The sequence below is a fragment of the Acinonyx jubatus genome, chromosome E4, assembly GCF_027475565.1.
Source record: "Acinonyx jubatus isolate Ajub_Pintada_27869175 chromosome E4, VMU_Ajub_asm_v1.0, whole genome shotgun sequence".
In the NCBI taxonomy this organism is placed as follows: domain Eukaryota; kingdom Metazoa; phylum Chordata; class Mammalia; order Carnivora; family Felidae; genus Acinonyx; species Acinonyx jubatus.
Window position 1 is genome coordinate 63,243,925 of NC_069395.1, and position 22,219 is coordinate 63,266,143.

At 46.9% G+C, this 22,219-nt stretch overlaps 1 long non-coding RNA gene across 1 annotated transcript; it reads right to left on the bottom strand.

The window, feature by feature from the left end:
• Positions 1 to 8,334: 8,334 nt before the first annotated feature.
• On the bottom strand, positions 8,335 to 21,730 carry LOC128313015 (uncharacterized). The gene is made up of 3 exons (XR_008293111.1): positions 20,919 to 21,730; positions 12,173 to 12,237; positions 8,335 to 8,494 (listed from the first exon to the last, which is right to left on the bottom strand). It is a non-coding gene; the product is annotated as an uncharacterized LOC128313015 (long non-coding RNA).
• Positions 21,731 to 22,219: the final 489 nt, after the last annotated feature.

Genomic DNA, 22,219 nt, shown 5'->3' on the forward strand with positions numbered 1-22,219 from the left:
ACCCTTGCCTCCCTCTTCCCCAGGATCAGCCACCAGGCATCACAGGGAGGCCATGGCCATGGCCCCTGGCAGGTAGTTGACCATCCTCAGAAGACCAGCATCCCCACAAATACAAAAAGTTGTCATCTTGAGTCTGAAAAGGCAGTGGATTTTGCGGCCAAGACAATGGAGTAAAGGGACTCTTGTGCCCCTGCTGTGTACTCCCCGGGGCAGCACTGGGCACCGTACCCACATTACTTCAACGATCGCAACAGCCTAGGCCATGCATGATTCCTGCTTTGCACAAAAACCATCAAGGGGCGATTAGCCCAAGACCACACAGGCGGCGTAGGAAACGCCCACGTTTCAACCCAGGCCGTCACAAAGCTTCTCCTTGCATTCAAACACACTGCTTTGCTGACGGGGGGATCCCTGGCCCATCCAGGACCTGCTGATCAGATCCAGCATTTGACAAGACCCTGGGGTGATTCCCGTGCACTAAAGTCTGAGAAACCCTGCCCTGTACCTCAGGACTCTGTTCCGTGTGGTGCCAGCCCCTTGCCCACCAAGGTGAGAACTGCTTAGAGGTGACTGTCCGGCAGGTGTCGTCAGTCAGACGCACGAATGTCTGCAACACCTGGTGACTGAATCTCCAAAATTCAAGAGGTGTGGTATGGTTTTCTGAATGTCTCCTGGGTTTGACGGAATCCACCTAAGTTACTCAAGGAGCAATCCAAAAACACGAAGCATAAACTTGACTCCGTCCAAGGGGCCAACAGGAAGCCCCGGATCCACACACTAGGATTCTGGACTGTGCTTTGAACTGTTGTCCACCTCCCTGTGAGAGGCCACCAGGGTGGCACCCAGCACGCGGCCAGCCCAGCCAGTGTGTCACCCAAGTCCCAGCTCGCGGGCCGCCCTGCCCCAGTCTGCACCCCCCACGACCCTGAGCGTGGCCTGCTGTTCATCCTCCTTGGGCCCCCCCCGTTGGCCACAGGCAAGTGCCCCAGTAGCCTTCACGTCTTCAAACGTCTCCTGGCCTCTCCGCCTCACGTGAACCCCGCTGTCCCCTGTAAGCGTGCCCCCCCCCCAGAGTGTGCACCCCCACCCCTCGTGGCTGCTTCCACAGACCTCCTCCTCTCTCCCAGCTCCCCGGTGCTCCGCCTCCTCCTGCCTGTCTTCCCCTCCACCCCAGTCCTGTCCTCATCCATTCCCAGGGACGTCACCCACACGGGTGACGCATCCCACACCCTTTCCCCGCGTTTCTCCCCAGGGCTCTGTTGCCACTGGGTAAGACAGTCCCTTGTGCTAGACCATCCTTCCTGTCACACATGTGGCATCTGTAGACTATGGACTAATCAGAGCACTCCCCACCCCCAGTCCTTGCCATGTCTAATGTCCCCAGGGGGTGGGTGGTCAGTCCCTGGTTGAGAACCACTGTCCGTGTCCCAGTCCCTCTTTCGCCACAAGCCTGTCACCACCTCCTGACGTCCGGGCTCAGCGAGCACCAGACCCTGCGGGAGCCTCGGCCCTATGGTCCGCGGCCAGCAGTGAAATCAGCTCCGGGTCGGGACACTCCACGCCTGGGCCCCTCTCTCTGGCATCATGGCCTGGCAGGTCCAGCCCCAGTGGCCGATCCACCACGTGGCCCCCTCCACGCAGCTCCCGTGGGAGCCCAGCGCTACCCCGGGTGACACCTTATGTCCCATCACGGCTGATCCCTCGCCCACATCAGCCCAGAACCTCACCGTGTGTGTCTTTGAGCCCGAAAGTAACCTGGGCAGTTGGGTCTGTTAGGAAGACCCGGGCTCCAGCATCCCCTGTGTGCCTCTACTGTCACAGAACATCTCACTTCTGACACGTCTGGTCCCCACACCAAGCAATTCTGTGCCACACCGGCAGGGTGTCCTGCGATGGACGTCAGTGCTGACGCCAGGTGCCGGGAGAGGGTGCCAGACCCCCCCCCCCCCCCAGTTCAGGGCTCCGCTCACTGCAGGTGTCCCCAGTGACCACAACTTCTGGTTGCCGTGGTTACAAATCAGAGGTTCCCACGACCCCTTCCTTGAGTCCAGTGCACCTGCTAGAGCAGCTCACAGACCTCAGGGTATTAAAGGACATGATGAAGGACACGATGAACAGCCACACGAAGAGATACATAAGGTGAGGTCTGGGAAGGTCATGAGCGCAGGAAATCTGTCCCCGTGGGGCTGGAGTGCGTCACCCTCTCTCATGTGGAAGCGTCCACCCCCTGAAGCTCTCCAAACCCTGTACCATTGGGATTTCTATGGAGGATTCTTCAGGAAGGTGTGATGGATCATTACCTCCATTTCAGCCCCTCCCCCTTCTCTGGATAAGTGGGGGTGGAGGGGGAGGTGAAAATTCCAAGCTTCTATTCATGGCTTGGCCTTTCAGATGACCAGCCCGCATCCAGGAGCCGTCCAGGACTCCCCCCGACCCCCGAGTGGCCTCGGTAGAACTAAAGGTGCCCCTAGTTCTCTTACCACGTAGGAACTTACCAGAGTTTCAGGAGTCCTGTGTCCAGAACAGGGGCGGAGACCAGCGTGTGTGTTTCCTATTAACTCCCAGCCTCCAATGTCCCAATCTGCAAACACGTGGATTTGTTCCCAGAATCACCATCCCTGTCACCATGGGAGGCAGTCTCTACTGTTCCCGAAGGCCAGCTCCTCCCTTGTCACACGACACCCATTTCTCTTTCTCCACTGGGTCATTTCCTAGCAGCATAAAACACATTTCGTGGTTTCTCAGCTAAAAGCAGAACCGAAAACACCCCGACCCTGCCTCGACCCCGTCCCTATAACAGCGCCGTGTTTCCGTTTCTCTGTGCAACAGAACGCCCTTCACCTTCACGTCCCAGTCATTCTTTTAAACGGCATCTTTGTGGCAAGATACGTATGCAAAAGGATGTGTAAGATGCATGTGTACAGTTTAAAAATAGTTAAAATGCGGGCGTCTGGGTGGCACAGTCGGTTAAGCGTGCAACTCTTGGTCTCAGCTCCAAGAGTTCGAGCCCCACGTCGGGCTCTGTGCTGACAGCGCAGAGCCTGCTCGGGATTCTCTCTCCCCCTCTCTCTCCGCTCCTCCCCCACTTGTGCTCTTTCTCTTGCGCACGCGCAAAAATAAATAAACTTTAAAAAATAATAAGAAATAGTAAAACGAACACCTCCCTGTACCCACCACCCAGCTTAAAAAGCAGAACACATGCAGGACCTCAGAAGAGTCATCCCGTTCTGTGGTGGCTTCCTCCTCCCTCCACAGAGATGTCGCCATCCTGAGCTCTGTGTTCATTATTTCTTTGCTTTTCTTTATGGTTTTAACACCCACATAGGCATCCCCTTGACAATATGTTATTTGGTTTTACTTACTTTAAAATGTTATAGGGGCTCTTGGGTGGCTCAGTTAAATGTCTGACTCTTGATTTAGGCTCAGGTCATGATTTCACAGTTTGTGGGATCGAGCCCCACGATGGGCTGTGGGCTGGCAGCAAGGAGCCTGCTTGAGATTCTCTCTCTCTCTCTCTCTGCCCCTCCCCCCTCAAAATCAATGAATAAACTTTAAAAATTTTTAAATGTTATATACATGAAATCACACTGTATATGTTCACCTGTGACTTTTCAAATTCCATATTCTATTTTTTTAAATTTCTTTAATGTTTATTTATTTTTGAGAGAGAGAAAGAGACCGTGTGAGTGGGCAAGGAGCAGAGAGAGAGAGAGAGAGAGGGAGACACAGAATCTGAAGCAGGCTCCAGGCTCCTAGCTGTCAGCACAGAGCCCGACACGGGGCCTGAACCACAAACCGTGAGATAATGACCTGAGCTGAAGTGGGATGCCTAACCCACTGAGCCACCCGGGCCCCCCTCCATATTCTATCTTTTAATTCAGGCATATGAATGTGTGTAGCTACAGTTCATTTTTCACTGCTGTGTAGTATTCTGCCACAGAAATAAACCACAATTTTATTTATAGATTCTACTTTTATGTGCATTTGGGGCCATTTCTGGTTTATTGTATTATGAGCAATGCTTCTATGAATATTATAATGCATATCTCCCACTGCACGTGTCTCTTGGAACAGAATCGCAAGGAATGTACCTGTTCAACTTTATTAATGTAGGAAAAACAAGGCACTCTTCTTATTACACTTTTATTACATAAAATCAAAAAAAAAAAATCCTATCCAGCCCTCTCTCCACCTGCTAATCAGAGCCCCACAGGCTCGCTATTTTCTTATAATGTCATACGATGAAATTTCAGACCCTGGCCTTCAAAAAGGTTTTCTCGATGCTAACTACAGGAGTCACAGAGGTGAGAACCGTGCCCCGCTCCCACAGCTCTGCCGCCGGGACGGAGGACATTCAACAGCACAAAAGTAGTGCTGAGAATCCGGTTGGCTTGGTTTTAGAATTCAGAACAGAACGCCTTGTTCTAAGCCAGTCAAGTGGACGCATGCGAGCATTCACCACCATTTGCGACTCTGGTTGGAGCAACAGGGGTTGGTTAGACGCCCGCCCGTTAGAAATAGTTGCCGTGCCCCGTGAACATAATCACCAGGGGAAGGCAACCTTTAAGGGACACCTGCTGTCCGTCTTACCCCATAATTCACGGGCTTAATTACAGCGCTGTAAACGACATCTCAGTATTCCAAAAGGTTATATAGATACTTGAAAAAAATGTCTCCCGCAGATCAAGAGAGGATCGTGACCCTTCTCTCCCGAGTGCATTTTTGAGACACCAGAGCCCCTGCGAGATTTGTTATTTGACACATCCTCTGAAAGTAACATTCTTGCGTCATCTCGTCAGCACGTGGTGATGGAAACCGTTTTACCAGTGTGGCTGCAGCGCTGTCCGCGCCCCGGAGAAGATTCCCTTTCCCACTGCTGCGCACCCCTGCCCGTCCCTGATACTGACTGACTCTCCAGCGTTTGGCAATGTGCCAGCGTAAACTGGCACCGAGCTGTGCTTTCGATCTGCGTTTTCCTGCTCAGCTAACGGGATTGAGAATCTTCAGTGTTTCCGGGCTACTTCCGTTTCCTTTCCTGTGACATGTCTGTCCTACCCCTTGTCTGTTTCGCTATGAGGTTATGTGTCTTTTTCTTACTGATTTGTAGGAAATCCTGACATGTTCTGGCTACTCTTCTTTGACAGTTCTGTGTACTGCAAATCGTTCCTCCCAGCTTGAGACTTCTCTTTTCGCTTTCAGGCGTGTGTGGATAAACAGAAGTTCATTTTAAAGTAGTCAAAAGTGGGGCGCCTGGGTGGCTCAGTCAGTTAAGCATCCGACTTCGGCTCAGGTCACGATCTCACTGTCCGTGGGTTCGAGCCCCGCATCGGGCTCTGTGCTGACTGCTCAGAGCCTGGAGCCTGTTTCAGATTCTGTGTCTCCCTCTCTCTCTGACCCTCCCCCGTTCATGCTCTGTCTCTCTCTGTCTCAAAAATAAATAAATGTTTAAAAAAAAATTAAAAAAAAATAAATAAAGTAGTCAAAAGTATCAGTATGTTTCTCTATGGTAAATGTTTTTTTGTCCTAGCAAATTCATCTCTCCCCCTAAACCATAAAGATATTCTTCTACATGTTTTTCTAAATATTTTAGTGTTTGCTTTGTGCAAGTCTTCAATCCATCCAGAATCGATTGTATGTGTATGTGAGGCAGAGAGAGACCCAATCTAGTTGTTTTTCTTACGGGTAACAAGTCGCCCTAACACACTGTACCAAGTAGACTGTCCATTACCCGCTGATTTACAATTCTTATTTTCTGTTAACCAAGTTTCCGTGCATATGTGAGTCTCTTTCTCGTCTCTCTCTACTTCCACTGGTCTATTTACTATCTCCAGACTAATGATACACTGTCTTAATTGCTAAGACTTTAAAATAAGTCTCAGTGTATATTAAAGCAAGTCTCCCTAACTTCTTTTTTTTTCGATTTTTTTAATGTTTATTTTTGAGAGAGAGACATAGTGTGAGCAGGGGATGGGCAGAGAGAGAGGGAGACACAGAATCCGAGGCAGGCTCCAGACTCCGAGCTGTCAGCACAGAGCCCGACACGGGGCTCGAACTCACGAACCGTGAGATCATGACCTGAGCCGAAGTGGGACACTTAACCCTCTGAGCCATCCAAGCACCCCGAAGCAAGCTCACAGGTTAAGCAGCCTGTAGAATACAGACAAGACTCCTAGGAGGGGTTAAATAGAGCACAGAAGTTTCCTCACCTGTGAGGCGCGTTAGGCATGAGTGAAATAGAGCACCTGTGCGCTGACACAGATGACATGCGTGGAAAGCCCACGGAGGCGCCAAATCCTCACGAGGAACACGAAGCTCCAAATATTTATTATACGCCATGTCACGCACTTGGACTCCAAAATCCCACGATGCGGCAAATTTACTTGAGGCAACCGCGGCACCAAAATGCCTAACCAAATATGCATAATATACACGAGGCACTCGACATTCACGAGTTAAATTGGCCACTGTTTTAAAATGTACCCAGATTGGGACGCCTGGGTGGCTCAGTCGGTTGGGTGTCTCACTTCAGCTCAGGTCATGATCCCACACAGTTCGTGGGTTCGAGCCCCGCGTCGGGCTCTGGGCTGACAGCTCGGAGCCTGGAGCCTGCTTCGGACTCTGGGTCTCCTTCTCTCTCTGCCCCTCCCCCACTCGTGCTTGGTCTTTCTCTCTCTCTCAAAAGTAAGTAAACGTTAGGGGCGCCTGGGTGGCTCAGTCAGTTGAGCGGCCGACTTCGCCTCGGGTCATGATCTCATGGTCCATGAGTTCAAGCCCCACACCGGGCTTTGTGCTAACAGCTCAGAGCCTGGAGCCTGTTTCGGATTCTGTGTCTCCCTCTCTCTGACCCTCCCCTATTCGTGCTCTGTCTCTCCCTGTCTCAAAAAAAAAAAAGTAAGTAAACGTTAAAAAAAATTAAAGAAAAATGTACCCAGATTGATTTTAACCAGGTACAGTAGGACACACAGACACAGAAACGAGGGCCGTGCAGGAAGACGTTACACTCACCGATCCCCGGAAGCAGGCACGCCGGCCCCATGGGGGAGAACCAAGGGCCGTGGGGAAGCCGAATAAGCAAGAGAAAGCAGGAGCAGGAGCCTTTGTTGTGGTTTTCCCAGAAGGAGACAGGCAAGGCGGGGTCGGCAAGCTGAGCAGGCAGAAGACTGGAGAGTTTGGATAGCTGAGCAGGCCCCGGGCTACATACAGAGAGGTCCTAGTTTTCCAGAACCTTCCCTGGGCTGATGTGGAACAGGAGAGTGCCCCAGACTGCAGGATCCTGATGGAAGGATAGCTCACCCTGACGTGGGCAGCCCCTGCCGGGTCTACAAGACCCAAAGGCGTCAGAGCATCAGAAAATACAGAAAATAGGGGTGCCCAGGGGGCTCAGTTGGTTAAGCATCCGGCTTCAGCTCAGGTCACCATCTCCGGGTTCATGAGCTTGAGCCCCACGTCGGGCCCTGTGTGGACAACTCGGAGCCTGGAGCCTGCTTCGGATTCTGGGTCTCCCTCTCTCTCCCTCTCTCTCTCTCTGCCCCTCCCCTGCTCACACTGTCGTCTTTCTCTCAAAAGTAAACGTAAAAAATTAGAAAAAAAGAAAATACAGAAAATAAACAACAGGATTAGCAGGGTCACCCCCTCCTGGGACCATGCGGGCTCTAGCGTCCCAGGCACCCTCGCCAGGTGTTCTGTGGGCCACCTGGTGGCTGTGGCCAAACGTCCTGCCTCTCCTGGACACCGTGAACGTCCATCTCAAACATTTTCAGTCTCCTTCGCCGCCCTGGGTGTCCTGAGCTCTGGTCCCCACAGACCCCTCTGAGAGCTGATGTGACAGACGGAGAGACTGTGGGATTCTCTGTGAACCTCATGGAGCACAAGCCTCAAGGCCCCTCAGCTCCAGGGGGGGATCGGAAGCCAGGTTGCGTCCCCGATGAACGCTGCGGAACCCCGGGTTCAGGCGGCTGGTCCTTCCTCCCACCTGGGCCCTCCCTGTGTGTGTGTGTTACTCCACTCCTCCTCCTTGCTTGAGGCTGTGTGTTTACACCGTGGCATTTGGGCATCTCCCTGTGGGCCGTGAGCTCTGCCCCACGGCCCGGATGGCCAGCTTGGGGGGCGGGGGGTGCTTAGAGGCCACCAGCACGTCGAGGTCGCTCTTCCTCTCCGCTGCTGATTTGCCAAAGGGCACTTTGGAGCAAGACGCAGCCTCGGGTTCGTAGTTGTCTGTGACCGCTGGTGCGTGTGTTGTGGGGTCTGAGGTTTACACTGTACGAAAGCCAGTATGGATCTTGAATGAGAACAGGAATTAGCACAAATGACCGGAGTCTCACAGATTCTAGTTCTTTCATTTTTTGTTTTTATTTATTTATTTTGAGAGAGAGAGAGAGAGACAGTGTGACTTGGGAGGGGCAGAGAGAGAGAGAGAGAGAATCCCCAGCAGGGTCTGCACTGCCAACGCAGAGCCCGATGGGGGGCTCGAACTCACAAGCTGTGACACCAGGACCTGAGCGGAAATCAAGAGTCAGATGCTTAACCCCCTGAGCCACTCAGGCGCCCCAGTTGCTTTGTTTTTTAAGGTCTCTTTAAGCAGTTTACCAGGAGTCCTAGGTGGGAAAGCTTCCATCCAGATGGGCAGGTTCTAGGGGCCAAGGCCAGTGAAGGGCCTGAAGCTCACGCCCCGTGAGCTTCGTGGGGAACCCCATCTGCTGGTGCTCCTGGAGAAGACAGCCCTCCCCGCTGGACACCTTCCCTTCCCCTCCCTGCTCCTCGGAGTCCAGTCTCAGGGCAGACCCGCACGGGTCCCTACAGACTGGCACAGCCGTGGGCAGGGCAGCCTGGCGGGAGCTGGGGCTGGGAGAGAGCCCCGGTGGCTTGTGGTGATGCCCTGAGGCTCCCCCCTCCAAAGGGCTCCCCAGCTTGTGGGCCTAAGAAGCATCTGGGAGCTGCAAACACAGATCCGCACAGGCATCACCTCTGAACAGTCTGAGTCAATGGACCCCGAGGGGGCCCAGGAATGTGCATTTGTAGCCAGCACTCCAGGAGGTTCAGACTCAGGTCTGCCAACCCCACTTGAAGGCAGGTGGGCTTAAGGAGGGCTGGAGAGGCCTGGACAGGGAGGCTTTCGTGAGCGGACAGGCACGTCCTCCCCTCAGCCTGTTTCCATCTCTCTAGTTGGACTGTTTGACCCTAGGCTCTCAGGTTCAGCGGTGCGGATCCAGAAGGAAAGACAGAACATTCGCAGAGCACCTCTTTGCACCTTCGCATCATCCCCTGTAATCCTTCCAGCCGAGAGGGAAGGGACGTTCTGTGAAGCGAAAATAAGTGGCCTGGGGACAAGCCCCAGTCCCGCACTGCGGCCTGGGCTCTGTCGTGCCTCTCAGGTGCCTTGAAGGAAGCAGTGGAGAATATGTTTATGGAGCCCCTACGTGTTCCAGGCCCTGTCATGTCCGTTTCTGCACGCGGTCCTCACGCTGGCCTGTAGAGACGTTGCTGTCCACATCGTAGGCATGGGGACTGAAACTCGGGGAAGTTGAATAACCTTCTCGTGGCCAGACAGCCTGTCGGGGGCAAGCCGGTGTCGGCCCACGTCTGTGTGACCGCAATCGGCCGCCTCCCATGGGCTGCCCACCCCCGGCTCGGTCACTTGGCGCCCCCAGGACTCATCTGCAATGTCACCGGTGCTGAGCGCCTCCCCGAGGCCGCAGGGAACAGCCCGGCGAAGAGCAAACTCCAGGCTCGCACGCCAGCTGCCATCACTGCCCTGCCACCAGGTGGACAGGGTCCGATCTCCCCACCACCGGGAACCGAGGCTCGGCTAACGATCAGACGAGCGGCAAGTGGCCTAGTGCTAAAGGGGCCCTGCTGGACCTCAAGGCCGAGTGGCGCCATTCTGACTTTCCGGAACCAGTGTCACCTGTCTCTGCGCAGCAGTGCCTCCTGGGTCAACCCCCAACCCCTCTGTCAGGTGATCTAAGAAAATGTTTGGCCTGAATGGCGATAAAGCAATAGAAACCACTCTTCACCTGTCTCTCTTCCATCTTCCCCCTCCTCTAAAATTCCCCCTTTAGGGAGCTGGCCACCTCGAAAGCCCCAACTTGATTCAGACATCCGGAGAGCGGACCTTATTCCACAGGCTGGGGGTGAACCCTGGTAGTGTCAGCCGTTGATGGCAATACGTTTCCCCTCTGGCCCTTGAGACATGAGGATGCTCTGCTGGAGGGATTCTGAGGGATTCCTCCCTCTTATGAAGGTCCGAAGATGCAACCCTGTTCTTTTGGGTGCTGTTATACCCAGAAGGTGCGTGCAAACTGCCGCAGCCTAAACATGGAGCCAGTGCACCAGGGATAGAAATGGAGAGACTTGGGGCTTTGATGCTTCGCCAAACTGCTCGTCACCCAAACCCGGAACTGGTCTCCCTAGGGATTTCTTATGATGTGAGATGATCTCCCTCTTCGTATGCGACTTTGAGTCTCTTTTCTCGCAGCCAGAAGCAGCCTAACTCATGCACCTGAACCGGCCCAGGACTAGATCTGGCTTTGCACACAGCTGTATCCTGCCTAGGCTCATATGATGTGTCAGGCCGATTTCTCTCCATTTCTTATCTCCACCTCCTCACGACTGGCTCCTGCCTCAGGCACACCCTCTCCTCGAGGGCCAGGCACGAGGTGTCCTCGTGTGGGGCTGGCAGAAAAGAGCCTTTGTACCGAGGTCCTAAAGTCTTTTCTTGACTTTCCCCACTGGGAAAACGCACCCATCCCTGACCTACACAGTAACCGCGAAATGGAACATGCTGGTTGGCTTAAGACAGGCTCTCAAACAGGGCTGCGTATTAGAATTAACCGGAGCATTTAAGAAGTGCATATCATTAAGTGAAAGAAGCCGATCTCAAAAGGCTGGATACTGTCTGATTCCAATTATAGGACACTGTAGAAAAAGCAGTGGAAAGAAAGAAAGAAAAAAAGAAAGAAGAAAGAAAGAAAGAAGAAAGAGAAAGAAAGAAAGAAAGAAGAAAGAGAAAGAAAGAAAGAAAGAAGAAAGAGAAAGAAAGAAAGAAGAAAGAGAAAGAAAGAAAGAAAGAAAGAAAGAAAGAAAGAAGAAAGAGAAAGAAAGAAAGAAAGAAAGAAAGAAAGAAAGAAAGAAAATCAAAGGTTGTCAGGAATCTATGGAAAGGGATGAACCGTAATGTAAACTATGGACTGTGGGTGATAAAACAATGTGTCGGCGACTATCACAAATAATCCACGCTGGTGGAGGATGCTGATGATGGGGGGAAGCTATGCAGGAGTGGAGGCAGAGAACGGGTATGTGGGCACCTGTACTTTCCACTCACTCTTGCCGTGAACCTCAAACTGCTCTTAAAAAAAAAAAAAAAAAAAGTCTATTACAAACAAAAACAAAGCCGGTGCCCAGGCTCCTGCCCAGAACCAACACACCAGAGTCTGAGGGTGGAGCCCAGGGCTTCTGAAGGACTCGGGTGGATCTGTGTGCAGCCAGGATTGAGGACTGCTGGCAGAGCCCGGGGAACCCATCCCTGGACCTTGGCATAGATAGTGTCAACCTTTTGCACACCTAATGGCGGAGACTGTTCCAGAAGAGAATCTGGGATACTTTTATTACCAAGCAGCATGAGAGATGAATGCCACTGTCAGGGACAAGGTACCCAGCTGGATTCCTATCCCAGGAGCTCACAGCTCTGGGAGTAAAAGAGACTGTGTCCCCCCCCCCCCCCCCCCCACACACACACAAAGTTGCTGAGGGCTTCTGTTTTGAATAAGGAGATAAGCATCTCAGCCTACAGGTACAGATGTCCTTTCCAGGTGGGAGAACAGGGTCTTGTTTTCTTTCTCATCTCGTCCTACCCCCCAGATCCCCTTATGGTGAGCACACAGGCTAGGAGTCAAGGTCTAGGGCTGTACTGGAAAACAGAGTAGTCTGTAAATCCAGTCGCCCCCTTCCAGGCATTCAAAGTATAGCAGAGGCTTATTCAATTTAGAATGAAATCCCTTCCTGCTGCTTCCAGCTTGATATCACTTCCCAGGGTCCACAGATCTGCCCTCCATCAAAGAATGAGACCATTAAGCAACCCCACCCAGCCTCTGCTGGCCAGCATCAAGGACCCCGGGACACTGGGAGCAGCAGGACAGAAGGTCATGAAGGTTCCAGGCCTCTGCTACTCACTGACCTATAGGGTTCTCACAGGGACCACATGAGCCATCACGCAGGAAAGCATTTGCAAATTGTGAGCCCCTGTGCAAAAACAGAGCATTACTTTAAAATCCATATATGAAGATGTGCATTTTTAAAAATTAGGAAAGTATTGGCGTCAGAAAGGATTCTTCACTTTACATCGTGCTTACCCAGAAGCCAAGCTCCCTGTTCCTTCTAGATGATTCGGTCAACAGTGTTGGGAAAACTGAATATCCCACGCACAAAAGAATGAAGTTGGGCCCTTACTTTATGCCATCGTCAAAGAAATGAAGCCATACATTAGTGAAAACATTTAAACATTAAGATTAAAATGTTTTATTCAGAAACTACTGACAGTAGGAAAAGAGCTGAGCTCCATTCCCATTTGTGCAGAAGTGACTGGTCTTTGTGAGGGAGAAGGTGGGGGAGTGTGCCTCAAGCGAAAAATGACAAAGGGCTGGTCAGTGTGAATGTGACTGGGCCAGTGGGGTCTCTAGCTGGCAGTTATGGAAGTTAGGAGTCTATCCTCCCACACAGTCTGGGAGGAGCCCTACTTCTCCTGATGATTACATTTCAAAGGAATGGCTCTCAGGTTCTTGAGAGAGATACACATCAGTTTTAGGAGACTTATAAACATCTCAGAGAGACAGAAGAACAATTCACACTTGTACTCCCATTTTAGTATGTGTTCTAAGAAAGGGAGGTCAAGGCCCTACCTTCAGGTGTTGGCTACAACAAACAATAAATTCTTTTGACAACGCTGAGCTTTTCCAGACAGGAGCTCTACAGTGGGGCTGGGTTGCCTGAGGGCCACCGGCCTTAGACTGCCAAGAGCCAAGTTCAAGGTCTCACCAGGTCTCCTAGTACAAGGGTTTAAATGGAGTGTTTGTGCTCAGAGTTCATGCTGTCCTCACCATAAGCAAAACTTAACTTAAAATGGGTAAAAGACCCAAACATAAGAACTAAAACTGTAACACGCTTAGAAGAAAACACTGGACTTGGCAATGCTTTCTTGGATATGACACCAGAAGCACAGGCAACCAAACAAAAAAAAAATTGATAAGGTGGAAAACAGCAAAATTTAAAATGTCTGTGCTTCAAAGGACACAAACAACAGAGTGAAAAGGTAACCTACAGAAGGAGAGAAAATATTTGCAGGTTGTGTATCTGATAGAAGAACTCCTACAACTCAAAAAGAAAAAACAAGGCCAATTTTAAAAATGGGCAAAGGACACAAAGAGACATTTCTCCAAAAAAGATATACAAATGGCCAATACGCACACGAAAGATGCTCCATATCACTAACCATCAGGGAGATGCAATACAAAACCACAATAGGATTCCACCTCACACTCATCAGGATGGCAACCGTGGAAGGAGAGGAGAGGAGATGAGAGGGGATGGGAGGAGAGGGGAGGGGAGGGGAGGGAGAGGAGAGGAGAGGAGAGGAGAGGAGAGGAGAGCAAAGGAAAGGAAAGGAAAGGAAAGGAAAGGAAAGAAAAGGCAGAAAGAAGGAAGGAAGAAAATCAGAAAGAGGAAGGAAGGAAGGAAGGAAGGAAGGAAGGAAGGAAGGAAGGAAAAGGAAGGAAGGAAAAGAAAGGAAGGAAAGGAAAGAAAGAGAAAGAAAGAAAGAAAGAAAGAAAGAAAGAAAGAAAAAAGAAAGAAGAAGGAAGGAAGGAAGGAAGGGAGGGAGGGATGAAGGAGTGAAGGATGAGGGAGGTGCAGAAAGAAGGGGAAAAAACAGAAAATAACAAATGGTGGGGATATGGAAAAATTAAAACCCTTGCACTATTGGTGGGAATGTAAAATGGTGCAGCCACCGTGGAAAAGAGTATGGTGATTCCACTTGTTGGGATGAGCACTGGGTGTTGTATGTAAGCCAATTTGACAATAAATTATACTTAGAAAGAAAGAAAGAAAAGAAAAGAAAGAAAGAAAGAAAGAAAGAAAGAAAGAAAGAAAGAAAAAGAAAATAGTATGGTGATTCCTCAAAAAATTTTAAATAGAATTACTATAAAATCTAGCAATTCCACTTCTGAGTATATACCAAAAAAAATTTGAAAGCAGGGTCTGAAAGAGGTATTTGCACACTCATGTTCACAGCAGCATCATTCAGAATAGCCAAAGGTGAAAGCAACCCAAGTGTGTCAGATGAATGGATCATATATATATATATAAGATATATATATATAGGATATATATATATATATATATATATATATAATGGAGATAGATTAGATATATATGAATTAGATATATATGAATATTATTCATCCTTTAAAAGGAAGGAAATTCTGACTTATGCTACAGTATAAATGAACCTTGAGGACATTATTCTAAGTGAAATAAGCCAGTCGGGAAGAAGGGAAGATGGCAGCGGAGTTTTGTGAGGCCTCGGTTCCAACAGCAGTGGTGACAGGTCTCATTTCAAAAGGAGACCAAAGCACACTTAGTTAAAATGTGCCACATTAAGGCCAGGGACCAAACACCACACCAGGCAAAGAGAGACTCTACAGATGACGGGCCTGAAGGATAAAGCAGCCAGACAAAACAGCAGAGCACACAGAGCCCATATTGGACACACTCTTGGAAGTGCCAGGCCCTGGGGAGCAGGGGACACTACACTGCAGGGCACTACAGGACCTCTTCTTCATAAGGCCATTACCCTCAAGAACAGGAGACGTAGCTGACTTTCCTAACACACAGAAACAGGCACAGAGGTGGCTCAGTCAGTCAAACATCCGACTTCAGCTCAGGTCATGATCTCACAGTTCCTGGGTTCGAGCCCTGAGTTGGGGCTCTGTGCTGACAGCTCAGAGCCTGGAGCCTGTTTCTGATTCTGTGTCTCCCTCTCTCTGCCCCTCCCCTGCTCACAATCTGTCTCTGTCTCTCAAAAATAAATAAATGTTAAAAAAAAGAAAAGAAAAGAAACAGGCACAGAGACCTAGATAAAATAAGACAGAGAAATTTGTCCCAGATGAAAGAACAGAACAAGACACAGCCAGAGATCTAAGTGAAACAGGTATAAGAAACATGCCCGATGGAGAATTTAAAGCACTGATCGTAAGGATACTCACTGGATTTGAGAAAAGAGTGAAGACATCAGGGAGACTCTTACCACAGAGATAAAGAAAAACCAATCAGAGAGGAAGAGTGGAATAAATGAGATAAGAAACACATTTGATGGAATGAACAGCAGGCTGGAAGAAGCAGAAGAATTAACGACCTAAAAGATAGAGTAATGGGAAGGAATCAAGGTGAACAAAAGAGAGAAAAAAAAATTATGCAAAACCACAACAGACTTAGGGAACTGAGTGATTCCATTAAACATAATAACATTCAGATTATAGGAGTCCCAGAAGAAGAGAGAGAAAAGGGGGCAGAAATTTTACTTGGAGATAATAGCTGAAAACCTCACTGTCTGGGGAAGGAAACAGATATCCAGATCCAGGAGGCACAGAGAACCCCCAACAAAATCAACAAAAGCAGATCCACACAAAGATATATTGTAATTAAATTGGCAAAACATAAAAAAAAAAAAAATTAAAAACAGCAAGAGAAAAGAAGATAGTAACACACAAGGGAAACTCCACAAGGCTATCAGAGGATTTTTAAGCAGAAACTTTCCAGGTCAGAAGGGAGTGGCACGTGCTAGTCAAAGTGCTGAATGGGAAAAATCTGCAGCCAACAATACTCGACCAGCAAGGGTATCATTCAGAATAGAAAAAGAGATTAGAGTTTCCCAGACAAAAACTAAAGGAGTTCATGACCACACTACCAGTCCTACAAGAAATATTAGAGGGGACTCTGAGTGGAAAGGAGAGACCACAAGTTAACAGTACAAAGGTAGGAAACACAAAAGCAGGAACAATGACTATTACTGCATAAACTCAGTCAAGGAACTCACAAATAAAAGGACATAAAATACGAACATATACCTGAAACATGGAAAGGAGAGGAGTAATGAATGGGTTTGAACGTAAACAGCCATCAACTTAATATAGACTGCTATATGCAGATGATGTTATACACATACCTAATGGTAACCATATATCAAAACCACTGACAAATATGCAAAGAATAAAGAGAAAGAAATCCAAAATATCTCTTTAAAAAAAATCGAACTATGAAAAAGAGAAAGACAAGAAAGGTTCAGAAAATCTTCAGAAGCAACTGCAAAAAAAAGTAATACAAATGGCAATAAATACATATCTATCAATAATTACTTTGAATATAAATGCACTAACAATCAAAAGACATAGAGTGACAGAATGGATTTAAAAACAAGACCCATCTATATGCTGCCCACAAGAGACCCATTTTAGACCCAAAGACATCGGCAGATTGAAAGGGAGGGGATGGAGAAATATCTATCACACAAATAGATGGCAAAAGAAAGCCGGACTAGCAATACTTATATTAGACAAACTAGCCTTTAAAACAAAGACACTAACAAGAGACAGAGGACACTATATAATAATAAAGGGGACAGTCCAACAAGAAGATACAACAATTGTAAATATTTATGCACCCAACATAAAGCACCCAAATGGATAAAACGGTTAATAACAAACCTAAAGGAACTAATTGGTAATAATACAATAATAGTAGGAGACTTTAATACTCCACTTAATTCAATGGACAGATCATCTAAACAGAAAATCAACAAGAAAGAAGGGCTTTGAATGACACACTGGACCAGATGTATTTAACAGACACATTCAGAACCTTCCAGCCTAAAACAGCAGAATACACATTCTTTTCAAGGGCACTCAGAACATTCTCCAGAATAGATCATGTATTAGGCCACAAAACAAGCCTCAACAAATTCAATAAGATCAAAGTAAGACCATGCACCTTTTCTGACCACAACACTTATGAAACTAGAAATCAACCACAAGAAAAAAATTGGAAAGAGCACAAATACATGGAGGTTAAATAACATGCTGTTAAACAATGAATAGGTCAACTAGGACATAAAAGAAGAAATACAAAAGGACATGGAAACAAGTGAAAATGAAAACACAAAGGTCCAAAATTTCTGGGATGCAGCAAAAGTGGTCCTAAGAGGGAAGTATATAGCAATACATGCCTACATCAATAAGCAAGAAAAATCTCAAATAAACAACCTAACCTTACACCTAAGAAAAAAGGAACAACAAACAAACCCCAAACCAGCAGAAGGAAGGAAATAATAAAGGTTACAGCAGAAATAAATGATGTAAAAATAAAAACCAACAGTACAAATCAATGAAACCAGAAACTGGTTCTTTGAAAAAAAATCAATAAAATTGATAAACCTCTAGCCAGACTTATCAAAAGAAAAAGAAAGAAGGAATTCAAATAAATAAAATTACAAACGGGAGAGAAGACATAACAACACCACAGAAATACAAACACTTGTAAGAGAATATTATGAAAACTATATGGCAAGAAATTGGACAACCTAGAAAAAATGGACAAATGTCTAGAAACATATAAACTGCCAAAACTGAAGGGGGAAGAAGTAGAAAATTTGAACAGACTGATAAACTGCAAAGAAATTGAATCAGTAATCAAAAAAGTTCACAACAAACAAAAGGCCAGGACCAGATGGCTTCACAGGCAAATTCTACCAAGCATTTAAAGAAGAATTAATACCTATTCTTCTCAAACTATTCCAAAAATAGAAAAACTTCCAAATTCCTTCTATGAAGCCAGCATTACCCTGATACCAAAACCAGATAAAGAGACCACTAAAAAAGAGAACTACAGGTGAGGTATCCCTAATAAACATAGATGCAAAAATTCTCAACAAAATACTAGCAACAATACATTAAAAATATTATTCACCATGATAAAGTAGGATTCGTTCCTGGGTTGCAAGGTTGGTTCAATATCCACAAATCAATCAACATGATACATCACATCAAGGGAAAGGATAAGAACCATATGATCATCTCAGAGACAGTAAAAGCACTTGATAAAGTGCAACATCTATTCATGATTTTTTAAAAAAACCCTCAACAAGGTAGGTTTAGAGGGAACATACCTCAACATAAGGGCCTTATATGAAAAAAACCCACAGCTGACCTCATCCTTAGTAGGTAAAAACTGAGAGCTTTTCCCCTACATTCAGGAACAAGACAAGGATGTCCACTCTTGCCACTTTTATTCAACATAGTACTGGAAGTCTCAGCCACAGAAATCAGACATCATAAAGAAATAAAAGGCGGACAGCAAGAAGTCAAACTTTCACTATTTGCAGATGACATGATACTCTATATAGAAAACCCAAAAGACACAAAAAAACTGCTACATTGATAAATGAATTCAATAAAAATGCAGGATAAACAATCAATGTACAGAAATCTGTTGCATTTCTATACACTAAGAATGAAACAGCAGAAAGAGAAATTAAGAAAAGATCCCATTTACAATTGCACCAAAACCAATAAGATACCTAGAAATAAACCTAACCAAAGAGATAAAAGACCTGGACTCTGAAAACTATAAACACTGATGAAAGAAATTAAAGAAGACACAAAGAAACAGAAAGACTTTCCATGCTCATGGATTGAAAGAACAAATACTGTTAAAATGTCTATACTCCCCAAAGCAATCTACACATTTAATGCAATCCCTATCAAATACCACCAGCATTTTTTACAGGGCTAGAACAATCAATCCTAAAATGTGTATGGAACCACAAAAGACCCCATATAGCCAAAGAAATCTTGAAAAAGAAAAGTGAAGCTGCAGGCATCACAAATTCTGGACTACAAGTTATATTACAAAGCTGTCGTAATCAAAACAGTAGAGTACTGACACAAAAATGGACACATGGATGAATGGGAGGGAATAAAAGAACCCACGAGTTTTTGGTCAACTAATCTTCAACAAAGCAGGAAAGACTGTCCAATGGGAAAAAGACAGTTTCTTCAACTGTCTTTGAACTGCTACATGCAAAAGAATGAAACTGGACCACTTTCTTATACCATGCACAAAAATAAACTCAAAATGGGTTAAAGACCTACATGTGAGACCTAAAACCATAAAATCTTAGAAGAGAACACAGGCTCTAGCAACTTCTAGATATGTCTGCTGAGGCAAGGAAAACAAAAGCAAAAGTAAACTACTGGGACCACATCAAAATAAAAAGCTTTTACACAGCAAAGGCAATAATCAAAAACTAAAAGGCAAGTGATGGAATAGAAGAAGAGAATTGCAAATGGCATATCTGATAAAGGGTTAGTATCCAAAATATGTGAAGGACTTAAAACCCCAACATCCAAGAAACAAATAATCCAATTAAAAATGGGCAGAAGACATGAACCAACATTTCTCCAAAGAAGACATCCAGATGGCCAAGAGACACATGAAAAGACGCTCTAAATCACTCATCACCAGGAAAATGCAAATCAGGACAACAATGAGATATCACCTCACACCTGTCAGAATGGCTGAAATCAACAAAAGAAACAACAGGTATTGATGAGAACGTGGAGAAATAGGAACCCTCGTGCACTGTTGGTGGGAATGCAAACTGGTGCAGCCACTGTGGAAAATGGTATGGCGTTTCCTCAAAAAGTTAAAAGTAGAAATACCATTATGATCCAACAATTTCACTTTTGGGTATTTACCCAAAGAATATGAAAACACTAATCCAAAGGGATACATGCACCCCTGTGTTTACTGCAGCATTATTTATAATAGCCAAGATATGGGAGCAGCCCACGTGTCCATCAGTTGATGAATGGACAGATGATAGATACACCCTGTTGGCTCTGTTGGTTAAGCATCCGACTTCAGCTCAGGTCATGATCCCACAGTTCATGAGTTTGAGCCCCATGTCGGGCTCTCTGCTGTCAGTACAGAGCTCGCTTCAGATCCTCTGTTCCTCTCTCTCTCTCTCTGCCCTTCCCTGCTCATTCTCTCTCTCAAAAAAAAAAAAAAGAATATTACTCAGCCATAAAAAATAATGTAATCTTGCCATTGGCACAACGTGGATGGAGCTAGGGAGTATAACGCTAAGCAAAATAAGTCAGAGAAAGACAAATACCATATGATTTCACGCATACGTGGAATTTTAGAAACAAAACTAATGAGCTAAGGGGGAAAAAAAGAGAGACAAACCAAGAAACACTTTTAACCATAAAGAACAGATGGTCACCGGAGGGGAGGTGGGTGGGAGGTAAGGGAGATAAGTGATGGGGATTAAGGAGCACATTCGTCATGATGAGCACAGGGTGATGTACGCAAGTGTTGAATCACTATACTGTCGACCTAAAACTAATACTGTTATGTTAACTAACTGGACTTAAAATAAAAACTTAATAAAAAAAAAGAGAGAGAGAAACCAGTCATGAAAGGACAAATAGTGTATGATTCCATTTATATGAAATTCAGACGGACAAAAAGTGAAACACTCTTGCCAGGGTTCGAGGGAGAGGGGGCATGGAAAGTTACTATTTAATGGGCACAGAATTTCATTTTGCAAAAAGACAAGAGTTCTGGAAACGGCTGGTGATGGTTGCATGATCATATGAACGTGCTTAGTACCACTGAGCTCTACACTTCAAAATAGTTACGATGGTTGATGTCATGTTTATTTTACCACAATTAAAAATATTTTTTAAAAAATGGTTCCAGTCATGTGGTGGCTGTCAGAAATATAATGTATAAATACAAAGTTAAGAGCTACCTGTACCCATGTGAGTCAGACTGGGGTGGTGGGGGGGGGGGGGCATCGTAAATCTTACCTCTTCCATTTGGCGGGAGAAGGCTGCCTTCCATGCCCAGCCATATACATATATATATGTACATTCCTTGGAGCACTGAGTCAGGTAGAAGCTTCTGGAACTCTGGGCACATTGACCTATTCACAGAGCACAGACCCCTCCTCTTGGGCTCATCAGTGGTGTGAAATGTACAGCACCCCTCCCCTTCTCTTTCAGAGGGTAAAGCAATTCACCATCTCGAACTCTTTTCCACGGACCCCAAGCACCACAGCCCGTCCCCCGTCGTCCCCAGGGTCACAATGAGCTGCCCTCTTCACTGGCAGCCACCGCCCAGAACTCAGAGGGTGAGGCTGCTCAAGAGGCCGGTGTCCTTCTCCATGGACACATGGAGGGATTGGGGGTTGCACCAGAAAACAACCCAAAATGGCTAACAGAGAGCTGCATTTCTTTTTATTGGCTTTCTGCTTGAAGGAGAATAGACGTGAGAGGAGGAACAAGTCTCATGCCGGTACTACTCCAGCCCCGGAGAATCAGAAGTAAAGACTGTCACTGTGAAATACGGTCAAATTCCTGAGCAGTGGGGGTGGGGTGTCTGATAGGGGAGGGGTCCACCAGCCCAACTCCTTGATACGGCACGTGCACCCGAAGGCCGTGTTTCTGCCGAACCTGGTCTTTGACAGGAGATTCCCGTTGGCATATGAGCCCAGAAAATCTAGTAAAAGCTACCACTCTCTTGGCCTGGGAGGGATCCATGATAGCCAATGGCTGGGAGACACCGATCACAGGGAGGCCGCCTTACCAAAACCATAAGGCTTTGTGGGAATACCTACAAGTGAAACTCTGGGAATTTCACGAGTGAAACTCTGGTCTTTGGGAATTAAACCACTATAATAATTCTCTAACTGAAATATTTACATTACACCGTGCCTATACCCAGAGCTGACGTGTGTGTGTGTGTGTGTGTGTGTGTGTGTGTGTGTAAGTGAGTGCACACAGACCCCAGCACGATCTAGATGAATTTCCTTAGCCTCACGAAGAGGAAAGATTGTGGAGGCCACAGACTGTCAAAACAAAAAGGCACAGCTACACCCAAATTATGGGTCCGAGAGAATTTCCTTCGCATTAGTTTGGCTAATTCTGGCCAGTTTTCTGAAAGAAAGAAACGCGGGGAACTTTGCATAGTTGGAATCTCTTAACGTATTATTCAACAGCACCTCTGTTCTGGGCTTTGAGGATTCCGGAATTTGGTCCTCTTCCAGGGACTTCTAAAAAAAAGTCTCTCACCTTCAACCTCCCCAAGCAAGGAAGGTCTCACTGGGCTG